Here is an 18,267-nt window from a genome sequence, read left to right on the forward strand (position 1 = left end):
GCGCTGATCAAGTGTCTGACAGTCTCTGATCAAGCGGCTTACAGACTATGATCACGCGGCTGTTTAGGGGCTGATTCGCAGATGAGTAGGCATTGATCCCGCAGCTGAGAAGGCAATGATCAAGAGGCTGTCAGGTGCTGTTTAAGCGGCTTTCAGGTGCTGATCAAGCAGCTGACAGGTGCTGATCAACTGGCTCACAGTTGTTAATGAAGGTGTTGATCAACATGCTGACAGGTGCTAATCAAGCAGCTGATAGGTGCTGATCAAGCTGCTGACAGATGCTGATCAAGCTGCTGACAGGTGCTGATTAAGCGGCTGACGGGTGCTAATCAACTGGCTGACAGGTGCTAATCAAGCAGCTGATAGGCGCTGATCAAGCGGCTGACAGGTGCTGATCAACTGGCTGAGAAGTGTTAATTAAGTAGCTGATAGGTGCTGATCAAGCTGCTGAAAGGTGCAGATCAAGCGGCTGACAGGTGCTGATCATCTCGCTGACAGGTGCTAATCAAGCGGCTGATAGGTGATGATCAAGGGGCTGACAGGTGCTGATCAACTGGCTGACAGGTGCTAAACAAGCAGCTGATACTCGCTGCTCAAGCTGCTGACAGGTGCTGATCATCTCGATGACAGGTGCTAATCAAGCGGCTGATAGGCGATGATCAAGTGGCTGACAGGTGCTGATCAACTGGCTGACAGGTGCTAATCAAGTGGCTGATAGGCCCTGATCAATCTGCTGACAGGTGCTGATCAACTGGCTGACAGGTGCTGATCAAGCATCTGATACTCGCTGCTCAAGCTGCTGACGGGTGCTGATCATCTGGCTGACAGGTGCTAAACAAGCAGCTGATAGGTGCTGATTGTGCAGCTGAGAATGCAATGATCAAGCAGCTGACAGGCACTGATCAATCGGTAGGCAGGTGCTGATCAACTGGCTGACAAGTGCTAATCAAGTAGCTGATAGGCGATGATCAAGCTGCTGACAGGTTCTGATCAAGAGGCTGACAGGTGCTGATCAACTGGCTGACAGGTGCTAATCACACGGCTGATAGTCGATGATCAAGGGGCTGACAGGTGCTGTTCAACTGGCTGACAGGTGCTGATCAATTGGCTGACAGGTGCTGATCAACTAGCTGACAGGTGCTAATCAAGTGGTTAATAGGCCCTGATCAAGCTGCTGACAGGTGATTTTCAGGCGGCTGACTGGTGCTTATCGCGCGGCTGCATTGGCGCTTTTCAGTCGGCTGAGTGGGCAGTGGTCAAGCAGCTGACAGGCACTAATCAAGCGGCTGACAGGTGCTGATAAAGTCGTTGACAGGTGCTGATCAAGCGACTGATAGTCGCTGATAAAGTTGCTGACAGTACTTCTCAAGTGTCTGTCAGGCGTACCTCGCACGGCTGAGTAGGCGCTGATCGCGGGGCTGAGTAGACACAGATCAAGCGCCTGAGGCGATGATCGTGCGGCTGAGTAAATGATCGCGTGGCTGATTAGGTGCTGGTCAAGTGGCTGCCAGGTAATTCTCAAGCAGCTGACAGGCACTGATCAAGTGGATGACCAGGAGCTGAATGACCAGCAGAGCAGGAAATGATCAAGCGGCTGACTGGTCCTGATGAACTGCCTGACAGGTTCTGACCAAGCGGCTGAGTAGGTGCTGATCGTGAAGCTGATAAGGTGATGATCAAGCGGCTGATAGTCGTTGATCAAGTGGCTGTCAGGCACAGATCGCATGGCTGAGTAGGCGCTGGTCATGGGGCTGAGTAGGCACAGATCAAGAGGCTGAGGCGATGATCGCGCGGCTGAGTAAATGATCATCGTGTGGCTGATTAGGTGTTCATCAAGAGGCTGACAGGTACTTGTCAAGTGGCTGACAAGCACTGATCGGGCGGCTGTGTAGGCACTGACTGCGGGGCTCAGTAGGCACAGATCAACTGGCTGAAAGATGCTATTCGCGCGGCTGAGTCAGTGCTTTTCAATCGGCTGAGTGGAAAGTGGTCAAGCGCTGATCAAGCTGCTGACAGGTGCTTAACAAGCGGCTGACAATTGCTGATCAACTGGCTGACAGGGGCTAATCAAGCCACTGATAGGCGCTGACCAAGCGGCTGACAGGTGCTGGTCAACTGGCTGACGGGTGCTAATCAAGCGGCTGATAGGTGCACATCAAGCTGCTGACAGGTGCTGATCAAGTGGCTGACAGGTACTTGTCAAGCGGCTGACAAGCACTGATCGGGCAGCTGTGTAGGCACTGACTGCGGGGCTCAGTAGGCACAGATCAACTGGCTGAAAGATGCTCTTCACGCGGTTGAGTCTTTGCTTTTCAATCGGCTGAGTGGAAAGTGGTCAAGCGCTGATCAAGCTGCTGACAGGTGCATAACAAGCGGCTGACAATTGCTGATCAAGTGGCTGACAGGGGCTAATCAAGCAGCTGATAGGTGCTGATAAAGCTGCTGACAGGTGCTGATCAAGCGGTTGACAGGTTCTGATACAGCGGCTAACACGTGCTGATAATGTGGCTGACAGTTCATGATCAAGCTGCTTATAGGGGCTGCCCTAGCGCCTGACAGTTGCTGATAAAGTGGCTGACAGGTGCAAATGAAGTGGCTGACAGGTGCTGATCAACTGGCTGACAGGTACTGATCAAGTTGCTGACAGATGCTTCTCAAGTGACTGACAGGCGCTTATCGCGTGGATGCCTATGCGTTTACCAATCAGCTGAGTGGGCACTGGTCAAGGGGCTGACAGGCACTGATCTAGTGGTGGACCAGGCGCTGAATGACCATCAGAGCAGGAAATGATCAAGCCGCTGACAGGCGCTGATCAGCCGGCTGAGGGTCACTGATCCTGTGGCGGAGTAGGCTCTGATTACGCAGCTAAGCGGGCACTGATCAAGCTGTTGAGAGTTGCTGATATATTGGCTGACAGGTGCTGATCCAGTGGCTTACAGGTGCTGATCAACTGGCTTAGAGGTGCTGATCAACTGGCTGACAGGTACTTCTCAAGCAGCTGACAGGCACGGACCGAGCGGCTGAGTAGGCGTTCATTGCGGGGCTCAGTAGGCGCAGATCAACTGGCTGAGAGATGCAATTCGCGCGGCTGAGTAGGCACTCTTCAACCTGCTGACAGGTGCTGATCAAGCGGATGACCAACTCTGATAAAGAGGCTGACAGACTATGATCACGTGGCAGTGTAGGGGCTGATTCGTGGCTGAGTAGGCGCTGATCCCGCAGCTTAGAAGGCAATGATCAAGCACCTGACAGGCACTGATGAAGCGGCTGGAAGGCGCTGTTTAAGCGGCTTACAGGTGCTGATCAAGCAGCTGACAGGTGCTGATCAACTGGCTGACAGGTGCTTATCAAGCGGCTGACAGTTGCTGATCAACTGGCTGAGAGTTGCTAATGAAACGGCTGAACAGTGTTGATCAACATGCTGACAGGCACTAATAAAGCAGCTGATAGGAGCTGATAAAGCTGCTGAAAGGTCCTGATCAAGCGGCTGACAGGTGACGATCAACTGGCTGACAGGTACTATTCAAGTGGCTGATAGGCCCTGATCAAGCTTCTGACAGGTGCTTGTCAAGCGGCTGAGAGGCACTTTTGGCACGGCTGCGTAGGCGCTTTTAAATCAGCTGAGTGGGCACTGGTCAAGGGGCTGACAGGCACTGACGAAGTGGTTGACCAGGCGCTGAATGACCAGCAGAGCAGGAAATGATCAAGCGACTGACAGGCGCTGATCAACCGGCTGAGAGTCACTGATCACGTGGCTGAGTAGGCTCTGATTACGCAGCAAAGCGGGCACTGATCAAGCTGTTGAGAGTTGCTGATATATTGGCTGACAGGTGCTGATAAAGTGGCTGACAGGTACCGATCAAGCTGCTGACATGCGTTTATCAAGCGGCTGACAGGTGCTGATGAAGTGGCTGACAGGTACTTCTCAAGAGGCTGAGAAGTACTGATAGGGCAGCTGAGTAGGCGCTGATCGTGGGGCTCAGTAGGAGCAGATCAACTGGCTGAGAGATGCTATTTGCGCGGCTGAATATGCACTTTTCAACGGGCTGACAGGTTCTGATCAAGCAGCTGACAGACACCTGATCTCGCGGCTGATTAAGCACTGATAGTGCAGCTCAGTAAGTGTTGATCAAGCGGTTTACATGTGCTTGTAAATCGCCGGACAGGCGCTTATCACTCGGCTGCGTAGGCGCTTTTCAATCTGCTGAGTGGGCAGTTGTCAAGCGGCTGACTGACACTGATCCAGTGGTTGACCAGGCGCTGAATGACCAGCAGAGCAGGAAATGGTCAAGCGCCTGACAGGAGAAGATCAACAGGCTGAGCATCACTGACCGCGTGGCTGAGTAGGGTCTGTTCATGAAGCAAAGTGGGTGCTGATCTAGCGGTTGACAGGTGATGATCAATAGACAGACAGGTGTTAATCGAGCAGCTGATATGCACTGATCAACCTGCTGACAGGTGCTGATCAAGCGGATGACAGGTGCTGATCAACTGGCTGACAGGTGCTAATGAAGCAACTCTCAGGTGCTGATCAACTGGCTGACAGGTGCTGATCAACTGGCTGACAGGTGCTGATCAAGCAGCTTATACTCGCTGCTCAAGCTGCTTACAGGTGCTGATCATCTCGATGACAGGTGCTAATCAAGTGGCTGATAGGCGATGATCAAGGTGCTGACAGGTGCTGATCATCTCGCTGACAGGTGCTAATCACACGCCTGATAGGCGATGATCAAGGTGCTGACAGGTGCTGTTCAACTGGCTGATAGGTGCTGATCAATTGGCTGACAGGTGCTGATCAACTAGCTGACAGGTGCTAATCAAGTGGCTAATAGGCCCTGATCAAGCTGCTGACAGGTCATTTTCAGGCGGCTGACTGGTGCTTATCGCGCGGCTGCATTGGCGCTTTTCAATCGGCTGAGGGGGCAGTGGTCAAGCAGCTGACAGGCACTGATGAAGCAGTTGGCAGGCGCTGTTTAAGCAGCTTACAGGTGCTGATCATGCAGCTGAGAGGTGCTGATCAACTCGCTGACAGGTGCTAATCAAGCGGTTGGCAGTTGATGATCAACTGGCTGACAGGGGTAAGCAAGCACTGCTAGGTGCTGATCAATCGGCTGACAGGTACTGGTCAACTGGCTGACAGGTGCTGATCAAGTGGCTGATAGGCGCTGATCAAGCGGCTGACAGGTGATGATCTAGCGGCTGATAGGCGCTGATCAAGGGTCTGACAGTCGCTGATCAACTGGCTGATAGGTACTATTCAATTGGGTGATAGGCCCTGATCAAGCTTATGACAGGTGCTTGTCAAGTGGCTGAGAGTCACTTATCACGCGGCTGTGTAGGCGCTTTTCAATCAGCTGAGTGGGAACTGGTCAAGTCACTGACAGGCACTGGTGAAGTGGTTGACCAGGCGCTGAATGACCAGCAGAGCAGGAAATGATCAAGCGGATGACAGGCCCTGATCAACCAGCTGAGGGTCACTGATCACGTGGCTGAGTAGGATCTGATCACGCAACAAAGTGGTCGCTGTTCAAGCAGTTGACAGGTGCTGATATAGTGGCTGACAGGTGCTGATAAAGTGGCAGACAGGTACTGATCAACCGGTTGAGTAGGCGCTGATCGCACAGCTGATTACGCGAGGATAAAGCGCCTGACAGGCCCTGATCAAGCGGCGGAAATGTGCTGATAAGTCGTGGACAGATGCTGATCTAGCGGCTGATAATCGCTGATCAAGCGGCTGACAGTACTTCACAATCGGTTGTCAGGCACATATCACACGGCTGAGTAGGCAGTGATCGCGGGGCTGAGTAGGCACAGATCATGCGGCTGAGGCGATGATCCCATGGCTCAGTAAATACTAATAGCGAAGCTAATTAGGTGTTGATCAAGTGGTTTATAGGTGCTTGTCAAGCGGCTGAGAGGTGCTGATCGCGCCGCTCAATAGGTGCTGATCGAGGGGGTGATTAGGCGCTGATCAAGCGTCTGACAGTCTCTGATCAAGTGGCTGACAGACTATGATCACTTGGCTGTGTAGGGGCTGATTCGCAGCTGAGTAGGCATTTATCGCGCAGCTGAGAAGGCACTGATCAAGCGGCTGGCAGGCTCTGTTTAAGCGGCTTACAGGTGCTGATCAAGAAGCTGACAGGTGCTGATCAACTGACTGACAGTTGCTAATGAAGCGGCTGACAGGTGTTGATCAAAATGATGACAGGTGCTAATCAAGCAGCTGACAGGTGCTGATAAAGCTGCTGACAGGTGATGATCAAGCTGCTGACAGGTGCTGATCAACTGGCTGAGAAGTGTTAATTAAGCAGCTGATAGGCACTGATCAAGCTGCTGAAAGATGCTGATAAAATGGCTGACAGGTGCTCATCAACTGTCTGACAAGTGCTAATCAAGCGGATGATAGTTGCTGATCAACTGCCTGACAGTTGCTAATGAAGCGGCTGACAGGTGTTGATCAACTGGCTGACAGGTGATAATCAAGCAGCTAATAGGTGCTGAAAAAGCTGCTAAAAGGTGCTGATCAAGCTGCTTACAGGTGCTGATTAAGCAGCTGACAGGTGCTAAACAACTGGCTGACAGGTGCTAATCAAGAGGCTGATAGGCGCTAATCATGTGGCTAACAGGTGCTGATCAAGTGGCTCAGAAGTGTTAATTAAGCAGCTGATAAGCGCTGATCAAGCTGCTGAAAGGTGCTGATCAAGCGGCTGACAGGTGCTGTTCCAGTGGCTTACAGGTGGTGATCAACTGTCTGAGAGGTGCTGATCAACTGGCTGACAGGTGCTAATCAAGCAGCTGATAGGCGCTGATCAAGCTGTTGACAGGTGCTGATCAACTGGCTGACAGGTTCTAATCAAGTGGCTGAGTAGGCGCTGATCGTGCAGCTGATAAGGCGATAATCAAGTGGCTAACAGGCGCTGACCCAGTGGCATACAGGTGCTGATGAACTGGCTGAGAGGTGCTGATCAACTGGCTGACAGGTTCTAATCAAGTGGCTGAGTAGGCGCTGATCGTGCAGCTGATAAGGCGATGATCAAGTGGCTAACAGGCGCTGACCCAGTGGCATACAGATGCTGATGAACTGGCTGAGAGGTGCTGATCAACTGGCTGACAGGTGCTAATCAAGCAGCTGATAGGCGCTGATCAAGCTGCTGACAGGTGCTGATCAACTGGCTTACTGGTACTGATCAAGTGGCTGAGTAGGCGCTGATCATGCAGCTGATTAGGCAATGATATAGCGGCTAACAGGCGCTGATCAAGCGGATGACAGGTGATGATAAAGTGGTTGAGAGGTGCTGATCAAGCGGCTGATAGTCGTTGATCAAGTGGCTGTCAGGCGCAGATCGCATGGCTGAGTAGGCGCTGGTCGTGGAGCTGAGTAGGCACAGATCAAGAGGCTGAGGCGGTGATCACGGGGCTGAATAAATGATCAACGCGTGGCTGACTAGGTGCTGATCAAGAGGCTGACACGCGTTTATCAAGCTGCTGACAGGTGCTGATCAAGTGGCTGACAGGTGCTGATCAAGCGGCTGATAGGCGCTGATCAAGGGGCTGACAGGTGCTGATCAACGGGCTGACAGGTACTTCTCAAGCGGCTGACAGAAACTGATCGGGCGGCTGAGTAAGCGCTGATTGGGGGGCACAGTATGCACAGATCAACTGGCCGAAAGATGCTATTTGCGCGTCTGAGTCGGTGCTTTTCAATCGGCTGAGTGGAAAGTGGGTAAGGGCTGATCAAGCTGCTGACAGGTGCTTAACAAGCGGCTGACAATTGCTGATCAACTGCCTGACAGGGCTTAATCAAGCCACTGATAGGCCCTGATCAAGCTTCTGACAGGTGCTTGTCAAGCGGCTGAGAGGCACTTTTCTCGCTGCCATGTAGGCGTTTTTCAATCAGCTGAGAGGGCACTGGTCAAGTTTCTGACAGCCACTGATGAAGTGGTTGACCAGGCGCTGTATGACCAGCAGAGCAGGAAATGATCAAGCGCCTGACAGGAGAAGATCAACCGGCTGAGCGTCACTGACCGCGTGGCTGAGTAGGCTCTGATCATGCAGCAAAGTGGGCGCTGATCAAGCGGTTGACAGGTGATGATCAACAGACTGACAGGTGTTAATCAAGCAGCTGATACGCACTGATCAACCTGCTGACAGGTGCTGATCAACTGGCTGACAGGTGCTAATGAATTGACTCTCAGGTGCTGATCACCTGGCTGACAGGTGCTAATCAAGTGGCTGATAGGACCTGATCAATCTGCTGACAGGTGCTGATCAACTGGCTGACAGGTGCTGATCAAGCAGCTGATACTCGCTGCTCAAGCTGCTGACAGGTGCTGATCATCTGGCTGACAGGTGCTAATCAAGCGGCTGATAGGCGATGATCAAGGTGCTGACAGGTGCTGATCAACTGGCTGACAGGTGCTAAACAAGCAGCTGATAGGCGCTATTTGCGCAGCTGAGAATGCAATGATCAAGCAGCTGACAGGCACTGATCAATCGGTAGGCAGGTGCTGATCAACTGGTTGACAAGTGCTAATCAAGTAGCTGATAGGCGATTATCAAGCTGCTGACAGGTGCTGATCAAGAGGCTGACAGGTGCTGATCAAGTGGCTGACAGGTGCTAATCACACGGCTGATAGGCGATGATCAAGGTGCTGACAGGTGCTGTTCAACTGGCTGACAGGTGCTGATGAATTGGCTGACAGGTGCTGATCAACTAGCTGACAGGTGCTAATCAAGTGGCTAATAGGCCCTGATCAAGCTGCTGACAGGTGATTTTCAGGCGGCTGACTGGTGCTTATCGCGCGGCTTCATTGGCGCTTTTCAATCGGCTGAGTGGGCAGTGGTCAAGCAGCTGACAGGCGCTAATCAAGCGGCTGACAGGTGCTGATAAAGTCGTTGACAGGTGCTGATCAAGCGACTGATAGTCGCTGATAAAGTGGCTGACAGTACTTCTCAAGTGTCTGTCAGGCGCACATCGCACGGCTGAGTAGGCGCTGATCGCGGGGCTGAGTAGACACAGATCAAGCGGCTGAGGCGATGATCGTGCGGCTGAGTAAATGATGATCGCGTGGCTGATTAGGTGCTGGTCAAGAGGCTGACACGCATTTATCAAGCTGCTGACAGGTGCTGATCAACTGGCTGACTGGTACTGATCAAGCGGCTGAGTAGGCGCTGATCATGCAGCTGGTTAGACGATGATAAAGTGGGTAACAGGCGCTGATCAAGCGGCTGATAGGTGCTCATCAAGCGGCTGACAGGTGCAGATCAAGCGGCTGACAGGTGCTGATCAACTGGCTGATAGGTACTATTCAAGTGGCTGATAGGCCCTGATCATGCTTCTGACAGGTGCTTGTCAAGTGGCTGAGAGGCACTTATCGCGCGGCTGCGCAGGTGCTTTTCAATCAGCTGAGTGGGCACTGGTCAAGTGGTTGACAGGCACTGATGAAGTGCTTGACCAGGCGCTGAATGACCAGCAGAGCAGGAAATGATCAAGCGGCTGACAGGCGCTGATCAACCGGCTGAGGGTCACTGATCATGTGGCTGAATAGGATCTGATCACGTGGCTGTGTAGGATCTGATCATGCAGCAAAGTGGTCGCTGATCAAGCAGCTGACAGGCACTGATGAAGCGGCTGGCAGGCGCTCTTTAAGCGGCTTACAGGTGCTGACCAAGCAGCTGACAGGTGCTGATCAACTGGCTGACAGTTGCTGATCAACTGGCTGACAGTTGCTAATGAAGCGGCTGACAGGTGTTGATCAACATGCTGACAGGTGCTAATCAAGCAGCTGATAGGTGCTGATAAAGTTGGTGACAGGTGCTGATCAAGCCACTGACAGGTGCTGATCGCGCCGCTCAATAGGCGCAGATCGAGGGGGTGATTAGGCGCTGATCAAGCGTCTGACAGTCTCTGATCAAGCGGCTGACAGACTACGATTACGGGATGTGTAGGGGCTGATTCATGGCTGAGTAGGCATTGATCGTGCAACTGAGAAGGCACTGATTAAGCGGCTGATAGGTGCTCATCAAGCGGCTGACAGGTGCTGATCAAGCGGCTTATAGGCGCTGATCATGTGGCTGACAGGTGCTGATCAAGAGGCTGATAGGCGCTGATCAAGCGGCTGAAAGGTGCTGATCAATCGGCTGACAGGTGCTGATCAAGAGGCTGTTAGGCGCTCATCATGAGGCTGACAGGTGCTGATCAAGAGGCTGATAGGCGCTGATCAAGCGGCTGAAAGGTGCTGATGAAGCGGCTGACAGGTGCTGATCCAGTGGCTTACAGGTGTTGATCAACTGGCTGAGAGGTGCTGATCAACTGCCTGAGAGATGCAATTCGCGCGGCTGAGTAGGCACTCTTCAACCTGCTGACAGGTGATGATCAAGCGGATGACCGACTCTGATAAAGAGGCTGACAGACTATGATCACGCGGCTGTGTAGGGGCTGATCGCGCAGCTGAGAAGGCAATGAACAAGCAGCTGACAGGCACTGATGAAGCGGCTGGCAGGCGCTGTTTAAGCGGCTTACAGGTGCTGATCAAGCTGCTGACAGGTTCTGATCAAGAGGCTGACAGGTGCTGATCAACTGGCTGACAGGTGCTAATCACACGGCTGATAGGCGATGATCAAGGGGCTGACAGGTGCTGTTCAACTGGCTGACAGATGCTAATGAAGCGGCTGACAGGTGCTGATCAATTGGCTGAGAGGTGCTGATCAACTAGCTGACAGGTGCTAATCAAGTGGCTAATAGGCCCTGATCAAGCTGCTGACAGGTGATTTTCAGGCAGCTGACTGGTGCTTATCGCGCGGCTGCATTGGCGCTTTTCAATCGGCTGAGTGGGCAGTGGTCAAGCAGCTGACAGGCACTAATCAAGCGGCTGACAGGTGCTGATAAAGTCGTTGACAGGTGCTGATCAAGCGACTGATAGTCGCTGATAAAGTGGCTGACAGTACTTCCCAAGTGTCTGTTAGGCACACCTCGCACGGCTGAGTAGGCGCTGATCGCGGGGCTGAGTAGACACAGATCAAGCGGCTGAGGCGATGATCGTGCGGCTGAGTAAATGATGATAGCGTGGCTGATTAGGTGCTGGTCAAGTGGCTGCCAGGTACTTCTCAAGCGGCTGACAGGCACTGATCAAGTGGATGACCAGAAGCTGAATGACCAGCAGAGCAGGAAATGATCAAGCGCCTGACAGGAGAAGATCAACCGGCTGAGCGTCACTGACCGCGTGGCTGAGTAGGCTCTGTTCATGCAGCAAAGTGGGTGCTGATCTAGCGGTTGACAGGTGATGATAAATAGACTGACAGGTGTTAATCAAGCAGCTGATATGCACTGATCAACCTGCTGACAGGTGCTGATCAACCGGATGACAGGTGCTGATCGACTGCCTGACAGGTGCTAATGAAGCTACTCTCAGGTGCTGATCAACTGGCTGACAGGTGCTAATCAAGTGGCTGATAGGCCCTGATCAATCTGCTGACAGGTGCTGATCAACTGGCTGACAGGTGCTGATCAAGCAGCTGATAGGTGCTGATAAAGCTGCTGACAGGTGCTGATCAAGCGGTTGACAGGTTCTGATACAGCGGCTAACAGGTGCTGATAATGTGGCTGACAGTTAATGATCAAGCTGCTTATAGGGGCTGCCCTAGCGCCTGACAGTTGCTGATAAAGTGGCTGACATGTGCAAATGAAGTGGCTGACAGGTGCTGATCAACTGGCTGACAGGTACTGATCAAGTGGCTGATAGGCCCTGATCAAGTTGCTGACAGATGCTTCTCAAGTGGCTGACAGGCGCTTATAGCGTGAATGCGTATGCGTTTATCAATCAGCTGAGTGGGCACTGGTCAAGGGGCTCACAGGCACTGATCTAGTGATTGTCCAGGCGCTGAATGACCATCAGAGCAGGAAATGATCAAGCGGCTGACAGTCGCTGATCAGCCGCCTGAGGGTCACTGATCCTGTGGCTGAGTAGGCTCTGATTACGCAGCTAAGCGGGCACTGATCAAGCTGTTGAGAGTTGCTGATATATTGGCTGACAGGTGCTGATCAAGTGGCTGACAGGTACTTCTCTAGAGGCTGACACGCGTTTATCAAGCGGCTGAAAGGTGCTGATCAAGTGGCTGACAGGTGCTAATCCAGTGGCTGACAGTGGCTGATCAACTGGCTGAGAGTTGCTAATGAAGTGGCTGACAGGTGTTGATCAACATGCTGACAGGTGCTAATCAAGCAGCTGATAGGTGCTGATAAAGATGCTGACAGGTGCGGATCAAGCTGCTGACAGGTGCTGATTAAGCGGCTGACAGGTGCTCATCAACTGGCTGACAGGTGCTAATCAAGCGGCTGATAGGCGCTGATCAAGCGGCTAACAGGTGCTGATCAACTGGCTGAGAAGTGTTAATTAAGCAGCTGATAGGCGGTGATCAAGCTGCTGATAGTTGCTGATCAAGCGGCTGACAGGTGCTGATCAAGCTGCTGACAGGTGCTGATCCAGTGGCTTACAGGTGCTGATCAACTGGCTGACAGGTACTTCTCAAGCAGCTGACAGGCACTGATTGGGCGGCTGAGTGAGCGCTGATTGCAGGGCTCAGTAGGCGCAGATCAACTGGCTGAGAGATGCAATTCGCACGGCTGAGGAGGCACTCTTCATCCTGCTGACAGGTGCTGATCAGGTGGATGACCGACTCTGATAAAGAGGCCGACAGACTATGATCACGTGGCTGTGTAGGGGCTGATTCGCGGCTGAGTTGGTGCTGATCGCGCAGCTAAGAAGGCAATGATCAAGCAGCTGACAGGCACTGATGAAGCGGCTGGCAGGCGCTGTTTAAGCGGCTTACAGGTGCTGATAAAGTCGTTGACAGATGTTGATCTAGCGGCTGATAATCGCTGATCAAGCAGCTGACAGGCACTGATGAAGTGGCTGAAAAGTGCTGATAAAGTCGTTGACAGATGCTGATCTAGCGGCTGATAATCGCTGATCCAGCGGCTGAGAGTACTTCTCAATCTGCTGTCAGGCATATATCGCACGGCTGAGTAGGCACTGATCAAACGGCTGGCAGGCGCTGTTTAAGCGGCTTACAGGTGCTGATCAAGCAGCTGACAGGTGCTGAACAATTGGCTGACAGGTGCTAATGAAGCGGCTGACAGGTGTTGATCAACATGCTGACAGGTGCTAATCAAGCAGCTGAAAGGTGCTGATCAAGCTGCTGACAGGAGCTGATCAAGCGGATGACAGGTGCTGATCAACTTGCTGACAGGTTCTGATCAAACGGCTGAGTAGGTGCTCATCCTGCAGCTGATAATGCGATGATCAAGCGGCTAACAGGCGCTGATCCAGTGGCTTACACGCGCAGATCAACTGGCTGACAGGTGCTGATCAACTGGCTGACAGGTGCTAATCAAGCAGCTGATAGGCGCTGATCAAGCTGCTGACAGGTGCTGATCAACTGGCTGACTGGTACTGTTCAAGCGGCTGAGTAGGCGCTGATCAGGCAGCTGATTAGGCGATGACAAAGCGGCTAACAGGCGCTGATCAAGCGGCTTACAGGTGATGATAAATGGTTGACAGTTGCTGATCAAGCAGCTGATAGGCGCTGATTAAGGGGCTGACAGGTGCTGATCAACTGGCTGACAGGTACTTCTCAAGCGGCTGCCAGACACTGATCGGGCGTCTGAGTAGGCACTGATTGCGGGGCTCAGTAGGCACAGATCAACTGGCCGAAAGATGCTATTCGCGCGGCTGAGTTGGTGCTTTTCAAACGGCTGAGCGGAAAGTGGTCAAGCGCTGATCAAGCTGCTGACAGCTGCTTAACAAGCGGCTGACAATTGCGGATCAACTGGCTGACAGGGGCTAATCAAGCGGCTGATAGGCGCTCATCAAGCGGCTGACAGGTGCTGATCAAGCAGCTGATAGGCGCTGATCAAGGGGCTGACAGGTGCTGATCAACTGGCTGATAGGTACTATTCAAGTGGCTGACAGGCCCTGATCAAGCTTCTGACAGGTGCTTGTCAAGCGGCTGAGAGGCACTTATCGCGCAGCTGCATAGGTGCTTTTCAATCAGCTGAGTGGGCACTGGTCAAGTGGCTGACAGGCACTGATGAATTGTTTGACCAGTCGCTGAATGACCAGCAGAGCAGGAAATGATCAAGCGGCTGCCAGGCGTTGATCAACATGCTGACAGGTGCTAATCAAGCAGCTGATAGGTGCTGATAAACCTGCTGACAGGTGCTGATCAAGGGGCTGACAGGTGCTGGTCAACTGGCTGACAGGTTCTGAGCAAGCGGCTGAGTATGCGCTGATTGTGCAGCTGATAAGGCGATGATCAAGCGGCTAACAGGCGATGATCCAGTGGCTTACAGGTGCTGATCAACTGGATGAGGGTCACTGATCACGTGGCTGAGAATGATCTGATCACGCAGCATAGTGGTCGCTGATCAAGCAGTTGACAGGTGCTGTTATACTGGCCGACAGGTGCTGAAAAAGTGGCTGACAGATACTGATCAAGCGGTTGAGTACGCGCTGATCGCGCAGCTGATTAGGCGATGATAAAGCGGCTGAAAGGCGCTGAACAAGCGGCTGACATGTGCTGATAAAGTCGTTGACAGATGTTGATCTAGCGGCTGATAATCGCTGATCAGGCGGCTGAGAGTTCTTCGCAATCGGCTGTCAGGCACACATGCCACGGCTGAGTAGGCACTGATCGCGGGGCTGAGTAGGCACAGATCATGCAGCTGAGGCGATGATGGCATGGCTCAGTAAATACTGATAGCGAAGCTAATTAGGTGTTGATCAAGTGGTTTATAGGTGCTTGTCAAGCGGCTTACAGGTGCTGATCACGCCGCTCAATAGGCGCTGATCGAGGGGTGAGTAGGCGCTGATCAAGCGTCTGACAGTCTCTGATCAAGCGGCTGGCAGACTATGATCACGCGGCAGTGTAGGGGCTGATTTGCGGCTGAGTAGACATTGATTGTGCAGCTGAGAAGGCACTGATCAAGCGGCTGGCAGGCGCTGTTTAAGCGGCTTACAGGTGCTGATCAAGCAGCTGACAGGTCCTGATCAACTGGCTGGCAGGTGCTAATCAAGCGGCTGACAGTTGCTGATCAACTGGCTGACAGTTGCTAATGAAGCGGCTGACAGGTGTTGATCAACATGCTGTCAGGTGTTAATCAAGCAGCTGATAGGTGCTGATAAAGCTGCTGACAGGTGCTGATCAAGCGGTTGACAGTTTCTGATACAGCGGCTAACAGGTGCTGATAATGTGGCTGACAGTTAATGATCAAGCTGCTTATAGGTGCTGCCCTAGCGACTGACAGTTGCTGATAAAGTGGCTGACAGGTGCTGATAAAGTGACTAACAGGTACTGATCAAGTGGCTGAGTAGGCGCTGATTGCCCACCTGATTAGGCACTGATCAAGCGGCTGACAGGCGCTGATCAAGCCGCTGACAGGTGCTTGATTAGCAGCTGGCAAGCCCTGATCAGGCGTCTTAGTAGGCGCTAATCGTGAGGACGACAGACGCTGATCACCCGGGTGACAGGCGCTTATCAATCAGATTACACACTCTGATGGAAAAGCTGAGTAGGCGATGATGAAGCCGCTGAGTTGGCGCTGATGAAGTGGCTGAGTAGGTGGTGATAGCCCAGTTGAGTAGGCGCTGTTCAAACGGCTAACAGGTTCTGATCAAGCGGCTGACAGACAACGATCACGCAGTTGTGTAGAAACTGATTCATGGCTGAGAATGCACTGACGTGCGGCTGAGAAGGCAATGATCAAAAAGCTGAAAGTCACTGATCAAATGGCTGGCAGGTGCTGTTCAAGCGGCTGAAAGGTGCTGATCAAGCGGCTGACACGTGCTGATCAACTGGCTGACAAGTGCTGATCAACTGGCTGACAGGTGCTGATCAACTGGCTGACAGGTGCTAATCAAGTGGCTGAGAGGCCCTGATCAATCTGCTGACAGGTGCTGATCAACTGGTTGACAGGTGCTGATCAAGCGACTGATAGTCGCTGATAAAGTGGCTGACAGTACTTCTCAAGTGTCTGTCAGGAGCACATCGCATGGCTGAGTAGGCGCTGATCGCGGGGCTGAGTAGACACAGATCAAGCGGCTGAGGCGATGATCGTGCGGCTGAGTAAATGATGATCGCGTGGCTGACTAGGTGCTGGTCAAGTGGCTGCCAGGTACTTCTCAAGCGGCTGACAGGCACTGATCAAGTGGATGACCAGGAGCTGAATGACCAGCAGAGCAGGAAATGATCAAGCGGCTGACTGGTGCTGATCAACTGCCTGACAGGTTCTGATCAAGCGGCTGAGTAGGCGCTGATGATGCAGCTGATAAGGCGATGATCAAGCGGCTGATAGTCGTTGATCAAGTGGCTGTCAGGCACAGATCGCATGGCTGAGTAGGCGCTGGTCATGGGGCTGAGTAGGCACAGATCAAGAGGCTGAGGCGATGATCGCGCGGATGAGTAAATGATCATCGTGTGGCTGATTAGGTGCTGATCAAGAGGCTGACAGGTACTTGTCAAGCGGCTGACAAGCACTGATCAGGCGGCTGTGTAGGCACTGACTGCGGGGCTCAGTGGGCACAGATCAACTGGCTGGAAGATGCTATTCGCGCGGCTGAGTCGGTGCTTTTCAATCGGCTGAGTGGAAACTGGTCAAGCGCTGATCAAGCTGCTGACAGGTGCTTAACAAGTGGCTGACAATTGCTGATCAACTGGCTGACAGGGGCTAATCAAGCCACTGATAGGCGCTGATCAAGCGGCTGACAGGTGCTGGTCAACTGGCTGACAGGTGCTAATCAAGCGACTGATAGGCGCACATCAAGCTGCTGACAGGTGCTGATCAAGTGGCTGACAGGTACTTGTCAAGCGGCTGACAAGCACTGATCGGTCGGCTGTGTAGGCACCGACTGCGGGGCTCAGTAGGCACAGATCAACTGGCTGAAAGATGCTATTCACGTGGTTGAGTCTTTGCTTTTCAATCGGTTGAGTGGAAAGTGGTCAAACGCTGATCAAGCTGCTGACAGGTGCATAACAAGCGGCTGACAATCGCTGATCCAGTGGCTGACAGGGGCTAATCAAGCAGCTGATAGGTGCTGATAAAGCTGCTGACAGGTGCTGATCAAGCGGCTGACAGGTTCTTGTAAAGCGGCTGAGAAGCACTGATCGGGAGGCTGAGTAGGCACTGACTGCGGGGCTCAGTAGGCACAGATCAACTGTCTGAAAGATGGTATTCGCGCAGTTGTGTCGGTGCTTTTCAATCGGCTGTGTGGAAAGTGGTCAAGCGCTGATCAAGCGGCTGACAGGCACTGATTAGGTGGCTGAGTAGGCGCTGATTGCGGGGCACAGTAGGCGCAGATCAACTGGCTGAGAGATGCAATTCGCGCGGCTGAGTAGGCACTCTTCAACCTGCTGACAGGTGCTGATCAAGCGGATGACCGACTCTGATAAATAGGCTGACAGACTATGATCACGCGGCTGTGTAGGGGCGGATTGAGGCTGATTAGGCGCTGATCCAGCAGCTGAGAAGGCAATGATCAAGAGCTGACAGGCACTGATGAAGCGGCTGGCAGGTGTTGATCTACATGCTGACAGGTGCTAATCAAGTAGCTGATTGGTGCTGATCAAGATGCTGACAGGTGCTGATCAAGCGGCTGACAGGTGCCGATCAACTGGCTGACAGGTTCTGATCAAGCGGCTGAGTAGGCGCTGATCGTGCAGCTGATAAGGCGATGATCAAGCGGAAAACAGGCGCGGATCCATTGGCTTACAGGTTCTGATCAACTGGCTGAGAGGTGCTGGTCAACTGGCTGACAGGTGCTAATCAAGCAGCTGATAGGCGCTGATCAAGCTGCTGACAGCTGCTGATCAACTGGCTGACTGGTACTGATCAAGCGGCTGAGTAGGCGCTGATCATGCAGCTGATTAGGCGATGATAAAGCGGCTAACAGGCGATGATCAAGCGGCTAACAGGCGCGGATCCATTGGCTAACAGGTTCTGATCAACTGGCTGAGAGGTGCTGTTCAACTGGCTGACAGGTGCTCATCAAGCAGCTGAGAGGTGCTGATCAACTCACTGACAAGTTATAATCAAGCGGCTGACAGTTGCTGATCAACTGGCTGACAGGGGCTAATCAAGCACTGCTAGGCGCTGATCAAGCGGCTGACAGGTACTGGTCAACTGGCTGACAGATGCTGATCAAGTGGCTTATAGGCGCTGATCAAGCGGCTGACAGGTGCTGATCTAGCGGCTAATAAGCGCTGATCAAGGGT

The sequence above is a fragment of the Bubalus kerabau genome, unplaced genomic scaffold (genome assembly GCF_029407905.1).
Source record: "Bubalus kerabau isolate K-KA32 ecotype Philippines breed swamp buffalo unplaced genomic scaffold, PCC_UOA_SB_1v2 scaffold_25, whole genome shotgun sequence".
Lineage (NCBI taxonomy): Eukaryota > Metazoa > Chordata > Mammalia > Artiodactyla > Bovidae > Bubalus > Bubalus kerabau.